Genomic DNA, 16,648 nt, shown 5'->3' with positions numbered 1-16,648 from the left:
ACCACTTGCTACTATCAAACCAGCCCAACTTGGCACTGGTGCCACCTTGGCTCTGGGAACCATGCTGCGTAACGTAGATTCTAAGAGGACAGGCGGACACTCCCAGCCACAGGCCTCTAAACAAAAACAACGGCGCGTTACCCTGGAAAACAAAACTCGCCTGCCAACTTTTTGATGGCAGATTGCAGGAGCCACTTGGTACTATCAAACCAGCCCAACTTGGCACTGGTGCCACCATGGGTCTGGTCACCATCCTGCCTATCGTAGCTTTTCAGGAGCCAGCCGGTCACTCCCAGCCATAGGCCCCCAGACAAATACCTCGGCCCGTTTCCCTGGCAAACAAAAGTAAGCTGCCCCGCTTCTGGATGGCAGATTGCAGGAGCCACATGGTACTATCAAACCAGGCCAACATGGCACTGGTGCCACCTTGGCTCTGGGAACCATCCTGCCTATCGTGGATTTTCAGGCGCCAGCCGGCCACTCTCAGCCATATGCCCCAAAACACAAACCACGGCCCTTTTCTCTGGTAAACAAAACTCAACTGCCCCTCTTCTGGATGGCAAATTGCAGGAGCCACTTGGTACTACGAAAACAGCCCGACTTGGCAGTGATGCCACCTTGGGTCAGGGAACCATCCTGCGTATCGATGTTTTTAAGGAGTCAGCCGGCAACGTCCAGCCATATACCCCCAAAAAAAACCCAAGGAACTTTTCTCCAGCAAGCAAAAATCCGCTGCCCCGCGTCTGGATGGCAGATTGCAGGAGCTATTTAGTATTATCAAACCAGCCCGACTTGGCACTGGTGCCACCATCGGTCTGGTCACCATCCTGCCTATCGTAGCTTTTCAGGAGCCAGCCGGTCACTCTCAGCCATAGGCCCCAAACACAAACCACGGCCCTTTTCTCTGGAAAACAAAATTCAACTGCCCCTCTTCTGGATGGCAGATTGCAGGAGCCACTGGGTACTATGAAACCAGCCCGACTTGGCACTGGTGCCACCTTGGGTCTGGGAACCATGCTGCGTATCATGGATTTTCAGGAGCCAGCCATCCACTGCCAGCCACAGGCCCCGAAACACAAACAACAGCCTTTTTCTCTGGCAAACAAAATTCAGCTGCCCCGCTTCTGGATGGCAGATTGCAGGAACCACTTGGTACTAACAAACCAGCCCGACTTGGCACTGGTGCCACCTTGGGTCTGGGAACCATCCTGCGTATCGTGGATTCTAAGGAGCCAGCTGGCCACTCCCAGCCACAGGCCCCAAAACACACACAACGGCGCTTTTCCCTGGAAAACAAAACTCGCCTGCCAACTTTTTGATGGCAGATTGCAGGAGCCACTTGGTACTATCAAACCAGCCCAACTTGGCACTGGTGCCACCATGGGTCTGGTCACCATCCTGCCTATCGTAGCTTTTCAGGAGCCAGCCGGTCACTCCCAGCCATAGGCCCCCAGACACAAAGCTCGGCCCGTTTCCCTGGCAAACAAAAGTAAGCTGCCCCGCTTCTGGATGGCAGATTGCAGGATCCACTTGTTATTATCAAACCAGCCCGACTTGGTACTGGTGCCACCTTGGGTCTGGGAACCATCCTGCGTATCGTGTGTTCTAAGGAGCCAGCCGGCCACTCCCATCCACAGGCCCCCAAATACAAACAACGGCGCTTTTCCCTGGAAAACAAAACTCGCCTGTCAACTTTTTGATGGCAGATTGCAGGAGCAACTTGGTACTATCAAACCAGCCCAACTTGGCACTGGTGCCACCATGGGTCTGGTAAGCATCCTGCCTATTGTAGCTTTCCAGGAGCCAGCCGGTCACTCCCAGCCATAGGCCCCCAAACACAAACCTCGGCCCGTTTCCCTGGCAAACAAAAGTAAGCTGCCCCGCTTCTGGATGGCAGATTGCAGGAGCCACTTGGTACTATCAAACCAGCCCGACTTGGCACTGGTGCCACCTTGGGTCTGGGAACCATGCTGCGTATCGCAGATTCTAAGGCGCCAGTCGGCCACTCCCAGCCACAAGACCCCAAACACAAACAACGGCGCTTTTCTCTGGCAAACAAAACTCAACTGCCCCTCTTCTGGATGGCAAATTGCAGGACGCACTTGGTACTATCAAACCAGCACGACTTGGCACGGGTGCCACCTTGGGTCTGGGAACCATCCTGCGTATTGTGGATTGTCAGGAGCCAGCTGGACACTCTCGGCCACAGACCCCAATCAAAAACAACGGCCCGTTTCACAGGCAAACAAAACTCAGATGCCCCGCTTCTGGATGGGAGATTGCAGGAGGCACTTGACACTGTGAAACCAGCCCCACTTGGCACTGGTGCCACCTTGGGTCTGGGAACCATGCTGCGTATCATGGATTTTCAGGAGCCAGCCGGCCACTCCCAGCCACAGGCCCCCAAACAAAAACCACAGCCTTTTTCTCTGGCAAACAAAATTCAGCTGCCCCGCTTCTGGATGGCAGATTGCAGGAGCCACTTGGGACTATCACACCAGCACAACATGGCACTGGTGCCACCTTGGATCTGGGAATCATCCTTCCTATGGTGGATTTTCAGGGGCCAGCCGGTCACTCTCAGCCATAGGCCCCAAACACAAACCACGGCCCTTTTCTCTGGAAAACAAAACTCAACTGCCCCTCTTCTGGATGGCAGATTGCAGGAGCCACTGGGTACTATGAAACCAGCCCTACTTGGCACTGGTGCCACCTTGGGTCTGGGAACCATGCTGCGTATCATGGATTTTCAGGAGCCAGCCGTCCACTGCCAGCCACAGGCCTCGAAACACAAACAACATCCTTTTTCTCTGGCAAACAAAATTCAGCTGCCCCGCTTCTGGATGGCAGATTGCAGGAACCACTTGGTACTAACAAACCAGCCCGACTTGGCACTGGTGCCACCTTGGGTCTGGGAACCATCCTGCGTATCGTGGATTCTAAGGAGCCAGCTGGCCACTCCCAGCCACAGGCCCCAAAATACACACAACGGCGCTTTTCCCTGGAAAACAAAACTCGCCTGCCAACTTTTTGATGGCAGATTGCAGGAGCCACTTGGTACTATCAAACCAGCCCAACTTGGCACTGGTGCCACCATGGGTCTGGTCACCATCCTGCCTATCGTAGCTTTTCAGGAGCCAGCCGGTCACTCCCAGCCATAGGCCCCCAGAAAAAAACCTCGGTCCGTTTCCCTGGAAAACAAAAGTAAGCTGCCCCGCTTCTGGATGGCAGATTGCAGGAGCCACTTGGTGCTATCAAACCAGCCTGACTTGGCACTGGTGCCACCTTGGGTCTGGGAACCATCCTGCGTATCGTGGATTCTAAGGAGCCAGCTGGCCACTCCCAGCCACAGGCCCCAAAACACACACAACGGCGCTTTTCCCTGGAAAACAACCTCGCCTGCCAACTTTTTGATGGCAGATTGCAGGAGCCACTTGGTACTATCAAACCAGCCCAACTTGCCACTGGTGCCACCATGGGTCTGGTCACCATCCTGCCTATCGTAGCTTTTCAGGAGCCAGCCGGTCACTCCCTGCCATAGGCCCCGAGACACAAACCTCGGCCCGTTTCCCTGGCAAACAAAAGTAAGCTGCCCCGCTTCTGGATGGCAGATTGCAGGAGCCACTTGGTATTATCAAACCAGCCCGACTTGGCACTGGTGCCACCTTGGGTCTGGGAACCATCCAGCCTATCGTGGATTTTAAGGAGCCAGCCGGCTACTCCCAGCCACAGGCCCCTAACAAAAACCACGTCCCTTTTTTCTGGCAAACAAAACTTAGCTGCCTCACTTCTGGATGGCAGATTGCAGGAGCCACTTGGTGTAATCAAACCAGCCCGACTTGGCACTGGTGTCACCTTGGGTCTGGGAACCATCCTGCGTATCGTGGATTCTAAGGAGCCAGCCGGCCACTCCCAGCCACAGGCCCCCAAACAAAATCAACGGCGCTGTTCCCTGGAAAACAAAACACGCCTGCCAACTTTTTGATGGAGTTTGCAGGAGCCACTTGGTACTATCAAACCAGCCCAACTTGGCACTGGTGCCACCATGGGTCTGGTAAACATCCTGCGTATCGTGGATTCTTAGGAGCCAGCAGGCCACTCCTAGCCACAGGCCCCCAAACAAAAACCTAGGCCTATTTCTCTGGCAAACAAAAGTAAGCTGCCCCGCTTCTGGATGGCAGATTGCAGGAGACACTTGGGACTATCAAACCAGCCCAACTTGGCACTGGTGCCACCTTGGATCTGGGAACCATGTTGTGTATCGTGGATTTTCAGGGGCCAGCCGGCCACTCTCAGCCATATGTCCCCAAACAGAAACCTCGGCCCGTTTCTCTGGCAAACAAAACTCAACTGCCCCTCTTCTGGATGGCAAATTGCAGGATGAACTTGATACTAAAACCGCAGGCCGACTTGGTAGTGGTGACACCTTGGGCCTGGGAACCATCATGCGTATCGAGCATTTTAAGGAGCCAGCCGGCCACTCCCAGCAATATGCCCCCAAAAACAATCCACGGAATTTTTCTCTGGCAAACAAAAATCAGCTGCCCCGCTTCTGGATGGCAGATTGCAGGAGCCACTTTGCACCATCAAACCAGCCCGACTTGGCACTGGTGCCACCTTGCATCTGGGAACCATGCTGCCTAGCGTGGATTTTCAGGGGCCAGCGGGCCACTCTCAGCTATATGCCCCCAAACAAAACCCACGGCCCGTTTCCCTGGCAAACAAAAGTAAGCTGCCCTGCTTCTGGATGGCAGATTGCAGGAACCACTTGGTAGTATCAAACCAGCCCGACTTGGCACTGGTGCCACCTTGGGTCTGGGAACCATCCTGCGTATCGTGGATTCTAAGGAGCCAGCCGGCCACTCCCAGCCACAGGCCCCCAAACACAAACAACGGCGCTTTTCCCTGGAAAACAAAACTCGCCTGCCAACTTTTTGATGGCAGATTGCAGGAGCAACTTGGTACTATCAAACCAGCCCAACTTGGCACTGGTGCCACCATGGGTCTGGTCACCATCCTGCCTATTGTAGCTTTCCAGGAGCCAGCCGGTCACTCCCAGCCATAGGCCCCCAAACACAAACCTCGGCCCGTTTCCCTGGCAAACAAAAGTAAGCTGCCCCGCTTCTGGATGGCAGATTGCAGGAGCCACTTGGTACTATCAAACCAGCCCAACTTGGCACTGGTGCCACCTTGGGTCTGGGAACCATGCTGCGTATCGCAGATTCTAAGGCGCCAGTCGGCCACTCCCAGCCACAAGCCCCCAAACACAAACAACGGCGCTTTTCTCTGGCAAACAAAACTCAACTGCCCCTCTTCTGGATGGCAAATTGCAGGACGCACTTGGTACTATAAAAACAGCCCGACTTGGCACTGGTGCCACCTTGGGTCTGGGAACCATCCTGCGTATCGATCTTTTTAATGAGACAGCCGGCCACTCCCAGCCATATGCCCCCAAACACAACCCACGGCCCTTTCCTCTGGCAAACAAAACTCAGCTGCACCGCTTCTGGATGGCAGATTGCAGGAGCCACTTGGTACTATCAAACCAGCAAGACTTGGCACTGGTGCCACCTTGGGTCTGGGAACCATCCTGCGTATTGTGGATTGTCAGGAGCCAGCTGAACATTCTCGGCCACAGACCCCAATCAAAAACAACGGCCCGTTTCACAGGCAAACAAAACTCAGCTGCCCCGCTTCTGGATGGGAGATTGCAGGAGGCACTTGACACTGTGAAACCAGCCCCACTTGGCACTGGTGCCACCTTGGGTCTGGGAACCATGCTGCGTATCATGGATTTTCAGGAGCCAGCCGGCCACTCCCAGCCATAGGCCCCCAAACAAAAACCTAGGCCTTTTTCTCTGGCAAACAAAATTCAGCTGCCCCACTTCTGGATGGCAGATTGCAGGAGCCACTTGGGACTATCACACCAGCACAACATGGCACTGCTGCCACCTTGGATCTGGGAACCATCCTTCCTATCGTGGATTTTCAGGGGCCAGCCGGTCACTCTCAGCCATAGGCCCCAAACACAAACCACGGCCCTTTTCTCTGGAAAACAAAACTCAACTGCCCCTCTTCTGGATGGCAGATTGCAGGAGCCAGTGGGTACTATGAAACTAGCCCTACTTGGCACTGGTGCCACCTTGGGTCTGGGAACCATGCTGCGTATCATGGATTTTCAGGAGCCAGCCGTCCACTGCCAGCCACAGGCCCCGAAACACAAACAACAGCCTTTTTCTCTGGCAAACAAAATTCAGCTGCCCCGCTTCTGGATGGCAGATTGCAGGAACCACTTGGTACTAACAAACCAGCCCGACTTGGCACTGGTGCCACCTTGGGTCTGGGAACCATCCTGCGTATCGTGGATTCTAAGGAGCCAGCTGGCCACTCCCAGCCACAGGCCCCAAAATACACACAACGGCGCTTTTCCCTGGAAAACAAAACTCGCCTGCCAACTTTTTGATGGCAGATTGCAGGAGCCACTTGGTACTATCAAACCAGCCCAACTTGGCACTGGTGCCACCATGGGTCTGGTCACCATCCTGCCTATCGTAGCTTTTCAGGAGCCAGCCGGTCACTCCCAGCCATAGGTCCCCAGACAAATACCTCGGCCCGTTTCCCTGGCAAACAAAAGTAAGCTGCCCCGCTTCTGGATGGCAGATTGCAGGAGCCACTTGGTACTATCAAACCAGCCCAACTTGACACTGGTGCCACCTTGGCTCTGGGAACCATGCTGCGTAACCCGGATTCTAAGACGACAGGCAGCCACTGCCAGCCACAGGCCTCCAAACAAAATCAACGGCGCTTTTCCCTGGAAAACAAAACTCGCCTGACAACTTTTAGATGGCAGATTGCAGGAGCCAGTTGGTACCATCAAACCAGCCCAACTTGGCACTGGTGCCACCTTGGGTCTGGGAACCATCCTGCCTATTGTTGCTTTTCAGGAGCCAGCCGGTCACTTCTAGCCCTAGGCCCCCAGTCATATACCTCGGCCCGTTTCCCTGGCACACAAATGTAAGCTACCCCGCTTCAGGATGGCAGATTGCAGGAGCCACTTTTCACCATCAAACCAGCCCGACTTGGCACTGGTGCCAACTTGGGTCTGGGAACCATCCTGCGTATCGTGTGTTCTAAGGAGCCAGCCGGCCACTCCCAGCCACAGTCCCCCAAACACAAACAACGGCGCTTTTCCCTGGAAAACAAAACTCGCCTGCCAACTTTTTGATGGCAGATTGCAGGAGCCACTTGGTACTATCAAACCAGCCCAACTTGGCACTGGTGCCACCATGGGTCTGGTCACCATCCTGCCTATCGTAGCTTTTCAGGAGCCAGGCGGTCACTCCCAGCCATAGGCCCCCAGACACAAACCTCGGCCCGTTTCCCTGGCAAACAAAAGTAAGCTGCCCCGCTTCTGCATGGCAGATTGCAGGTGCTATTTAGTACTATCAAACCAGCCCGACTTGGCACTGGTGCCACCTCTGGTCTGGGAACCATCCTGCCTATCGTGGATTTTCAGGGGCCAGACGGCCACTATCAGCCATATGCCCCCAAAAACAAACCACGGGCTTTTCTCTGGTAAACAAAACTCAACTGCCCCTCTTCTGGATGGCAAATTTTAGGACGCACTTTGTACTACGAAAACCGCCCGACTTGGCACTGGTGCCACCTTGGGTCAGGGAACCATCCTGCCTATCGTAGCTTTTCAGGAGCCAGCCGGTCACTCCCAGCCATAGGTCCCCAGACAAATACCTCGGCCCGTTTCCCTGGCAAACAAAAGTAAGCTGCCCCGCTTCTGGATGGCAGATTGCAGGAGCCACTTGGTACTATCAAACCAGCCCAACTTGACACTGGTGCCACCTTGGCTCTGGGAACCATGCTGCGTAACCCGGATTCTAAGACGACAGGCAGCCACTGCCAGCCACAGGCCTCCAAACAAAATCAACGGCGCTTTTCCCTGGAAAACAAAACTCGCCTGACAACTTTTAGATGGCAGATTGCAGGAGCCAGTTGGTACCATCAAACCAGCCCAACTTGGCACTGGTGCCACCTTGGGTCTGGGAACCATCCTGCCTATTGTTGCTTTTCAGGAGCCAGCCGGTCACTTCTAGCCCTAGGCCCCCAGTCATAAACCTCGGCCCGTTTCCCTGGCACACAAATGTAAGCTACCCCGCTTCAGGATGGCAGATTGCAGGAGCCACTTTTCACCATCAAACCAGCCCGACTTGGCACTGGTGCCACCTTGGGTCTGGGAACCATCCTGCGTATCGTGTGTTCTAAGGAGCCAGCCGGCCACTCCCAGCCACTGTCCTCCAAACACAAACAACGGCGCTTTTCCCTGGAAAACAAAACTGGCCTGCCAACTTTTTGATGGCAGATTGCAGGAGCCACTTGGTACTATCAAACCAGCCCAACTTGGCACTGGTGCCACCATGGGTCTGGTCACCATCCTGCCTATCGTAGCTTTTCAGGAGCCAGGCGGTCACTCCCAGCCATAGGCCCCCAGACACAAACCTCGGCCCGTTTCCCTGGCAAACAAAAGTAAGCTGCCCCGCTTCTGCATGGCAGATTGCAGGTGCTATTTAGTACTATCAAACCAGCCCGACTTGGCACTGGTGCCACCTCTGGTCTGGGAACCATCCTGCCTATCGTGGATTTTCAGGCGCCAGACGGCCACTATCAGCCATATGCCCCCAAAAACAAACCACGGGCTTTTCTCTGGTAAACAAAACTCAACTGCCCCTCTTCTGGATGGCAAATTTTAGGACGCACTTTGTACTACGAAAACCGCCCGACTTGGCACTGGTGCCACCTTGGGTCAGGGAACCATCCTGCCTATCGTAGCTTTTCAGGAGCCAGCCGGTCACTCCCAGCCATAGGTCCCCAGACAAATACCTCGGCCCGTTTCCCTGGCAAACAAAAGTAAGCTGCCCCGCTTCTGGATGGCAGATTGCAGGAGCCACTTGGTACTATCAAACCAGCCCAACTTGACACTGGTGCCACCTTGGCTCTGGGAACCATGCTGCGTAACCCGGATTCTAAGACGACAGGCAGCCACTGCCAGCCACAGGCCTCCAAACAAAATCAACGGCGCTTTTCCCTGGAAAACAAAACTCGCCTGACAACTTTTAGATGGCAGATTGCAGGAGCCAGTTGGTACCATCAAACCAGCCCAACTTGGCACTGGTGCCACCTTGGGTCTGGGAACCATCCTGCCTATTGTTGCTTTTCAGGAGCCAGCCGGTCACTTCTAGCCCTAGGCCCCCAGTCATAAACCTCGGCCCGTTTCCCTGGCACACAAATGTAAGCTACCCCGCTTCAGGATGGCAGATTGCAGGAGCCACTTTTCACCAATAAACCAGCCCGACGTGGCACTGGTGCCACCTTGGGTCTGGGAACCATCCTGCGTATCGTGTGTTCTAAGGAGCCAGCCGGCCACTCCCACCCACAGTCCCCCAAACACAAACAACGGCGCTTTTCCCTGGAAAACAAAACTGGCCTGCCAACTTTTTGATGGCAGATTGCAGGAGCCACTTGGTACTATCAAACCAGCCCAACTTGGCACTGGTGCCACCATGGGTCTGGTAACCATCCTGCCTATCGTAGCTTTTCAGGAGCCAGCCGGTCACTCCCAGCCATAGGCCCCCAGACACAAACCTCGGCCCGTTTCCCTGGCAAACAAAAGTAAGCTGCCCCGCTTCTGCATGGCAGATTGCAGGCGCTATTTAGTACTATCAAACCAGACCGACTTGGCACTGGTGCCACCTCTGGTCTGGTCACCATCCTGCCTATCGTGGATTTTCAGGGGCCAGACGGCCACTATCAGCCATATGCCCCCAAAAACAAACCACGGCCCTTTTCTCTGGTAAACAAAACTCAACTGCCCCTCTTCTGGATGGCAAATTTTAGGACGCACTTTGTACTACGAATACCGCCCGACTTGGCACTGGTGCCACCTTGGGTCAGGGAACCATCCTGCCTATCATAGCTATTTAAGGAGCCAGCAGGCCACGCCCAGCCATATAGCCCCAAAAACAAACCACGGACCATTTCTCTTGGAAACAAAAATCCGCTGCCCCGCGTCAGGATGGCAGATTGCAGGAGCCACTTTGCACCATCAAACCACCCCGACTTGGCACTGGTGCCATCTTGGATCTGGGAACCATCCTGCCTATCGTAGCTTTTCAGGAGCCAGCCGGTTACTCCCAACCATAGCCCCCAGACAGAAAGCTCTGCCCGTTTCCCTGGCAAACAAAAGTAAGCTACCCCGCTTCTGGATGGCAGATTGCAGGAGCCACTTGGTACTATCAAACCAGCCCAACTTGGCACTGGTGCCACCATGGGTCTGGTCACCATCCTGCCTATCGTAGCTTTTCAGGAGCCAGGCGGTCACTCCCAGCCATAGGCCCCCAGACAAATACCTCGGCCCGTTTCCCTGGCAAACAAATGTAAGCTGCCCCGCTTCTGGATGGCAGATTGCAGGAGCCACATGGTACTATCAAACCAGGCCAACATGGCACTGGTGCCACCTTGGCTCTGGGAACCATCCTGCCTATCGTGGATTTTCAGGCGCCAGCCGGCCACTCTCAGCCATATGCCCCCAAACACAAACCACGGCCCTTTTCTCTGGTAAACAAAACTCAACTGCCCCTCTTCTGGATGGGAAATTGCAGGACGCACTTGGTACTACGAAAACAGCCCGACTTGGCAGTGATGCCACCTTGGGTCAGGGAACCATCCTGCGTATCGATGTTTTTAAGGAGTCAGCCGGCAACGTCCAGCCATATACCCCCAAAAAAAACCCACGGAACTTTTCTCCAGCAAGCAAAAATCCGCTGCCCCGCGTCTGGATGGCAGATTGCAGGAGCTATTTAGTATTATCAAACCAGCCCGACTTGGCACTGGTGCCACCATGGGTCTGGTCACCATCCTGCCTATCGTAGCTTTTCAGGAGCCAGCCGGTCACTCTCAGCCATAGGCCCCAAACACAAACCACGGCCCTTTTCTCTGGAAAACAAAACTCAACTGCCCCTCTTCTGGATGGCAGATTGCAGGAGCCACTGGGTACTATGAAACCAGCCCTACTTGGCACTGGTGCCACCTTGGGTCTGGGAACCATGCTGCGTATCAAGGATTTTCAGGAGCCAGCCGTCCACTGCCAGCCACAGGCCCCGAAACACAAACAACAGCCTTTTTCTCTGGCAAACAAAATTCAGCTGCCCCGCTTCTGGATGGCAGATTGCAGGAACCACTTGGTACTAACAAACCAGCCCGACTTGGCACTGGTGCCACCTTGGGTCTGGGAACCATCCTGCGTATCGTGGATTCTAAGGAGCCAGCTGGCCACTCCCAGCCACAGGCCCCAAAACACACACAACGGCGCTTTTCCCTGGAAAACAAAACTCGCCTGCCAACTTTTTGATGGCAGATTGCAGGAGCCACTTGGTACTATCAAACCAGCCCAACTTGGCACTGGTGCCACCATGGGTCTGGTCACCATCCTGCCTATCGTAGCTTTTCAGGAGCCAGCCGGTCACTCCCAGCCATAGGCCCCCAGACACAAAGCTCGGCCTGTTTCCCGGGCACACAAAAGTAAGCTACCGCACTTCTGGATGGCAGATTGCAGGAGCCACTTTGCACCATCAAATCAGCCCAACTTGGCACTGGTGCCACCTTGGCTCTGGGAACCATGCTGCGTAACCCGGATTCTAAGACGACAGGCAGCCACTGCCAGCCACAGGCCTCCAAACAAAATCAACGGCGCTTTTCCCTGGAAAACAAAACTCGCCTGACAACTTTTAGATGGCAGATTGCAGGAGCCAGTTGGTACCATCAAACCAGCCCAACTTGGCACTGGTGCCACCTTGGGTCTGGGAACCATCCTGCCTATTGTTGCTTTTCAGGAGCCAGCCGGTCACTCCTAGCCCTAGGCCCCCAGTCATAAACCTCGGCCCGTTTCCCTGGCACACAAAAGTAAGCTACCCCGCTTCAGGATGGCAGATTGCAGGAGCCACTTTTCACCATCAAACCAGCCCGACGTGGCACTGGTGCCACCTTGGGTCTGGGAACCATCCTGCGTATCGTGTGTTCTAAGGAGCCAGCTGGCCACTCCCACCAACAGTCCCCCAAACACAAACAACGGCGCTTTTCCCTGGAAAACAAAACTCGCCTGACAACTTTTTGATGGCAGATTGCAGGAGCCACTTGGTACTATCAAACCAGCCCAACTTGGCACTGGTGCCACCATGGGTCTGGTAACCATCCTGCCTATCGTAGCTTTTCAGGAGCCAGGCGGTCACTCCCAGCCATAGGCCCCCAGACACAAACCTCGGCCCGTTTCCCTGGCAAACAAAAGTAAGCTGCCCCGCTTCTGCATGGCAGATTGCAGGTGCTATTTAGTACTATCAAACCAGCCCGACTTGGCACTGGTGCCACCTCTGGTCTGGTCACCATCCTGCCTATCGTGGATTTTCAGGCGCCAGACGGCCACTATCAGCCATATGCCCCCAAAAACAAACCACGGCCCTTTTCTCTGGTAAACAAAACTCAACTGCCCCTCTTCTGGATGGCAAATTTTAGGACGCACTTTGTACTACGAAAACCGCCCGACTTGGCACTGGTGCCACCTTGGGTCAGGGAACCATCCTGCCTATCGTAGCTTTTTAAGGAGCCAGCAGGCCACGCCCAGCCATATAGGCCCAAAAACAAACCACGGACCATTTCTCTTGGAAACAAAAATCCGCTGCCCCGCGTCAGGATGGCAGATTGCAGGAGCCACGTTGCACCATCAAACCACCCCGACTTGGCACTGGTGCCATCTTGGATCTGGGAACCATCCTGCCTATCGTAGCTTTTCAGGAGCCAGCCGGTTACTCCCAACCATAGGCCCCCAGACAGAAAGCTCTGCCCGTTTCCCTGGCAAACAAAAGTAAGCTACCCCGCTTCTGGATGGCAGATTGCAGGAGCCACTTGGTACTATCAAACCAGCCCAACTTGACACTGGTGCCACTTTGGGTCTGGGAACCATGCTGCGTAACGTAGATTCTAAGGCGCCAGGCGGCCACTCCCAGCCACAGGCCCCCAAATACAAACAACGGCGCTTTTCCCTGGAAAACAAAACTCGCCTGCCAGCTTTTTGATGGCAGATTGCAGGAGCCACTTGGTACTATCAAATCATCCCAACTTGGCACTGGTGCCATTATGGGTCTGGGAACCATCCTGCCAAATGTACCATTTCAGGAGCCAGCCGGTCACTCCCAGCCATAGGCCCCCATCACAAACCTCGGACCGTTTCCCTGGCAAACAAAATTAAGCTGCCCCGATTCTGGATGGCAGATTGCAGGAGCCACTTGGTAGTGTCAAAACAGCCCGACTTGGCACTGGTGCCACCTTGGGTCTGGGAACCATCCTGCGTATCGTGGATTCTAAGCAGCCACCCGGCCACTCCGTGCCACAGGCGCCCAAACACAAACAACGGCGCTTTTCCCTGGAAAACAAAACTCGCCTGCCAACATTTTGATGGCAGATTGCAGGAGCCACTTGGTACTATCAAACCAGCCCAACTTGGCACTGGTGCCACCATGGGTCTGGTCACCATCCTGCCTATCGTAGCTTTTCAGGAGCCAGCCGGTCACTCCCAGCCATAAACCCCCAGACACAAACCTCGGCCCGTTTCCCTGGAAAACAAAAGTAAGCACCCCCGATTCTGGATGGCAGATTGCAGGAGCCACTTGGTAGTATCAAATTAGCCCAACTTGGCACTGGTGCCATCATGGGTCTGGTAAACATCCTGCCTATCTTAGCTTTTCAGGAGCCGGCCGGTCACTCCCTGCCATAGGCCCCCAGAGAAATACCTCGGCCCGTTTCCCTGGCAAACAAAAGTAAGCTGCCCCTCTTCTGGATGGCAGATTGCAGGAACCACTTTTTAGTGTCAAAACAGCCCGACTTGGCACTGGTGCCACCTTGGCTCTGGGAACCATCCTGCCTATCGTGGATTTTCAGGCGCCAGCCGGCCACTCTCAGCCATATGCCCCAAAACACAAACCACGGCCCTTTTCTCTGGTAAACAAAACTCAACTGCCCCTCTTCTGGATGGCAAATTGCAGGAGCCACTTGGTACTACGAAAACAGCCCGACTTGGCAGTGATGCCACCTTGGGTCAGGGAACCATCCTGCGTATCGATGTTTTTAAGGAGTCAGCCGGCAACGTCCAGCCATATACCCCCAAAAAAAACCCACGGAACTTTTCTCCAGCAAGCAAAAATCCGCTGCCCCGCGTCTGGATGGCAGATTGCAGGAGCTATTTAGTATTATCAAACCAGCCTGACTTGGCACTGGTGCCACCATCGGTCTGGTCACCATCCTGCCTATCGTAGCTTTTCAGGAGCCAGCCGGTCACTCTCAGCCATAGGCCCCAAACACAAACCACGGCCCTTTTCTCTGGAAAACAAAATTCAACTGCCCCTCTTCTGGATGGCAGATTGCAGGAGCCACTGGGTACTATGAAACCAGCCCGACTTGGCACTGGTGCCACCTTGGGTCTGGGAACCATGCTGCGTATCATGGATTTTCAGGAGCCAGCCATCCACTGCCAGCCACAGGCCCCGAAACACAAACAACAGCCTTTTTCTCTGGCAAACAAAATTCAGCTGCCCCGCTTCTGGATGGCAGATTGCAGGAACCACTTGGTACTAACAAACCAGCCCGACTTGGCACTGGTGCCACCTTGGGTCTGGGAACCATCCTGCGTATCGTGGATTCTAAGGAGCCAGCTGGCCACTCCCAGCCACAGGCCCCAAAACACACACAACGGCGCTTTTCCCTGGAAAACAAAACTCGCCTGCCAACTTTTTGATGGCAGATTGCAGGAGCCACTTGGTACTATCAAACCAGCCCAACTTGGCACTGGTGCCACCATGGGTCTGGTCACCATCCTGCCTATCGTAGCTTTTCAGGAGCCAGCCGGTCACTCCCAGCCATAGGCCCCCAGACAAAAAGCTCGGCCCGTTTCCCTGGCAAACAAAAGTAAGCTGCCCCGCTTCTGGATGGCAGATTGCAGGATCCACTTGTTATTATCAAACCAGCCCGACTTGGTACTGGTGCCACCTTGGGTCTGGGAACCATCCTGCGTATCGTGTGTTCTAAGGAGCCAGCCGGCCACTCCCAGCCACAGGCCCCCAAACAAAAACAACGGCGATTTTCCCTGGAAAACAAAACTCGCCTGACAACTTTTTGATGGCAGATTGCAGGAACCACTTGGTACTATCAAACCAGCCCAACTTGGCACTGGTGCCACCTTGGGTCTGGGAACCATGCTGCGTATTGTGGATTCTAAGGAGCCAGCCGGCCACTCCAGCCACAGGCCCGCAGACACAAACAACGGCGCTTTTCCCTGGAAAACAAAACTCGCCTGCCAACATTTTGATGGCAGATTGCAGGAGCCACTTGGTACTATGAAATCAGCCGAACATGGCACTGGTGCCACCATGGGTCTGGTCACCATCCTGCCTATCGTAGCTTTTCAGGAGCCAGCCGGTCACTCCCAGCCATAGGCCCCCAGACACAAAGCTCGGCCCGTTTCCCTGGCAAACAAAAGTAAGCTGCCCCGCTTCTGGATGGTAGATTGCAGGAACCATTTGCTACAATCAAACCAGCCCAACTTGGCACTGGTGCCACCTCAGGTCTGGGAACCATCCTGCGTATTTTGGATTCTAAGGAGCCAGCCGGCCACTCCCAGCCACAGGCCCCCAAACACAAACAACGGCGCTTTTCCATGGAAAACAAAACTCGCCTGCCAACATTTTGATGGCAGATTGCAGGAGCCACTTGGTACTATCAAACCAGCCCAACTTGGCACTGGTGCCACCATGGGTCTGGTCACCATCCTGCCTATCGTAGTTTTTCAGGAGCCAGCCGGTCACTCCCTGCCATAGGCCCCCAGACAAAACCTCGGCCCGTTTCCCTGGCAAACAAAAGTAAGCTGCCCCGCTTCTGGATGGCAGATTGCAGGACGCACTTGGTAGTATCAAACCAGCCCAACTTGGCACTGGTGCCACCTCAGGTCTGGGAACCATGCTGCGTATCGTGGATTCTAATTAGCCATCCGTCCACTCCCAGCCACAGGCCCCCAAACAAAAACAACGGCGCTTTTCCCTGGATAACAAACTCGCCTGCCAACTTTTTGATGGCAGATTGCAGGAGCCACTTGGTACTATGAAACCAGCCCAACTTGGCACTGGTGCCACCATGGGTCTGGTCACCATCCTGCCTATCGTAGCTTTTCAGGAGACAGCCGGTCACTCCCAGCCATAGGCCCCCAGACAAAAACCTCGGCCCTTTTCCCTGGCAAACAAAAGTAAGTTGACCCGCTTCTGGATGGCAGATTGCAGGAGCCACTTTTCACCATCAAACTAGCCCGACTTGGCACTGGTGTCACCTCTGGTCTGGGAACCATCCTGCCTGTCGTGGATTCTAATTAGCCAGCCGGCCACTCCCAGCCACAGGCCCCCAAACACAAACAACGGCGCTTTTCCCAGGGAAACAAAACTCGCCTGCCAAGTTTTTGATGGCAGATTGCAGGAGCCACTTGGTACTATCAAACCAGCCCAACTTGGCACTGGTGCCACCATGGGTCTGGTCACCATCCTGCCTA

The sequence above is a fragment of the Melospiza melodia genome, chromosome 4 (genome assembly GCF_035770615.1).
Source record: "Melospiza melodia melodia isolate bMelMel2 chromosome 4, bMelMel2.pri, whole genome shotgun sequence".
Taxonomy (NCBI): domain Eukaryota; kingdom Metazoa; phylum Chordata; class Aves; order Passeriformes; family Passerellidae; genus Melospiza; species Melospiza melodia.
Note: the sequence above shows the minus strand (reverse complement) of the source record.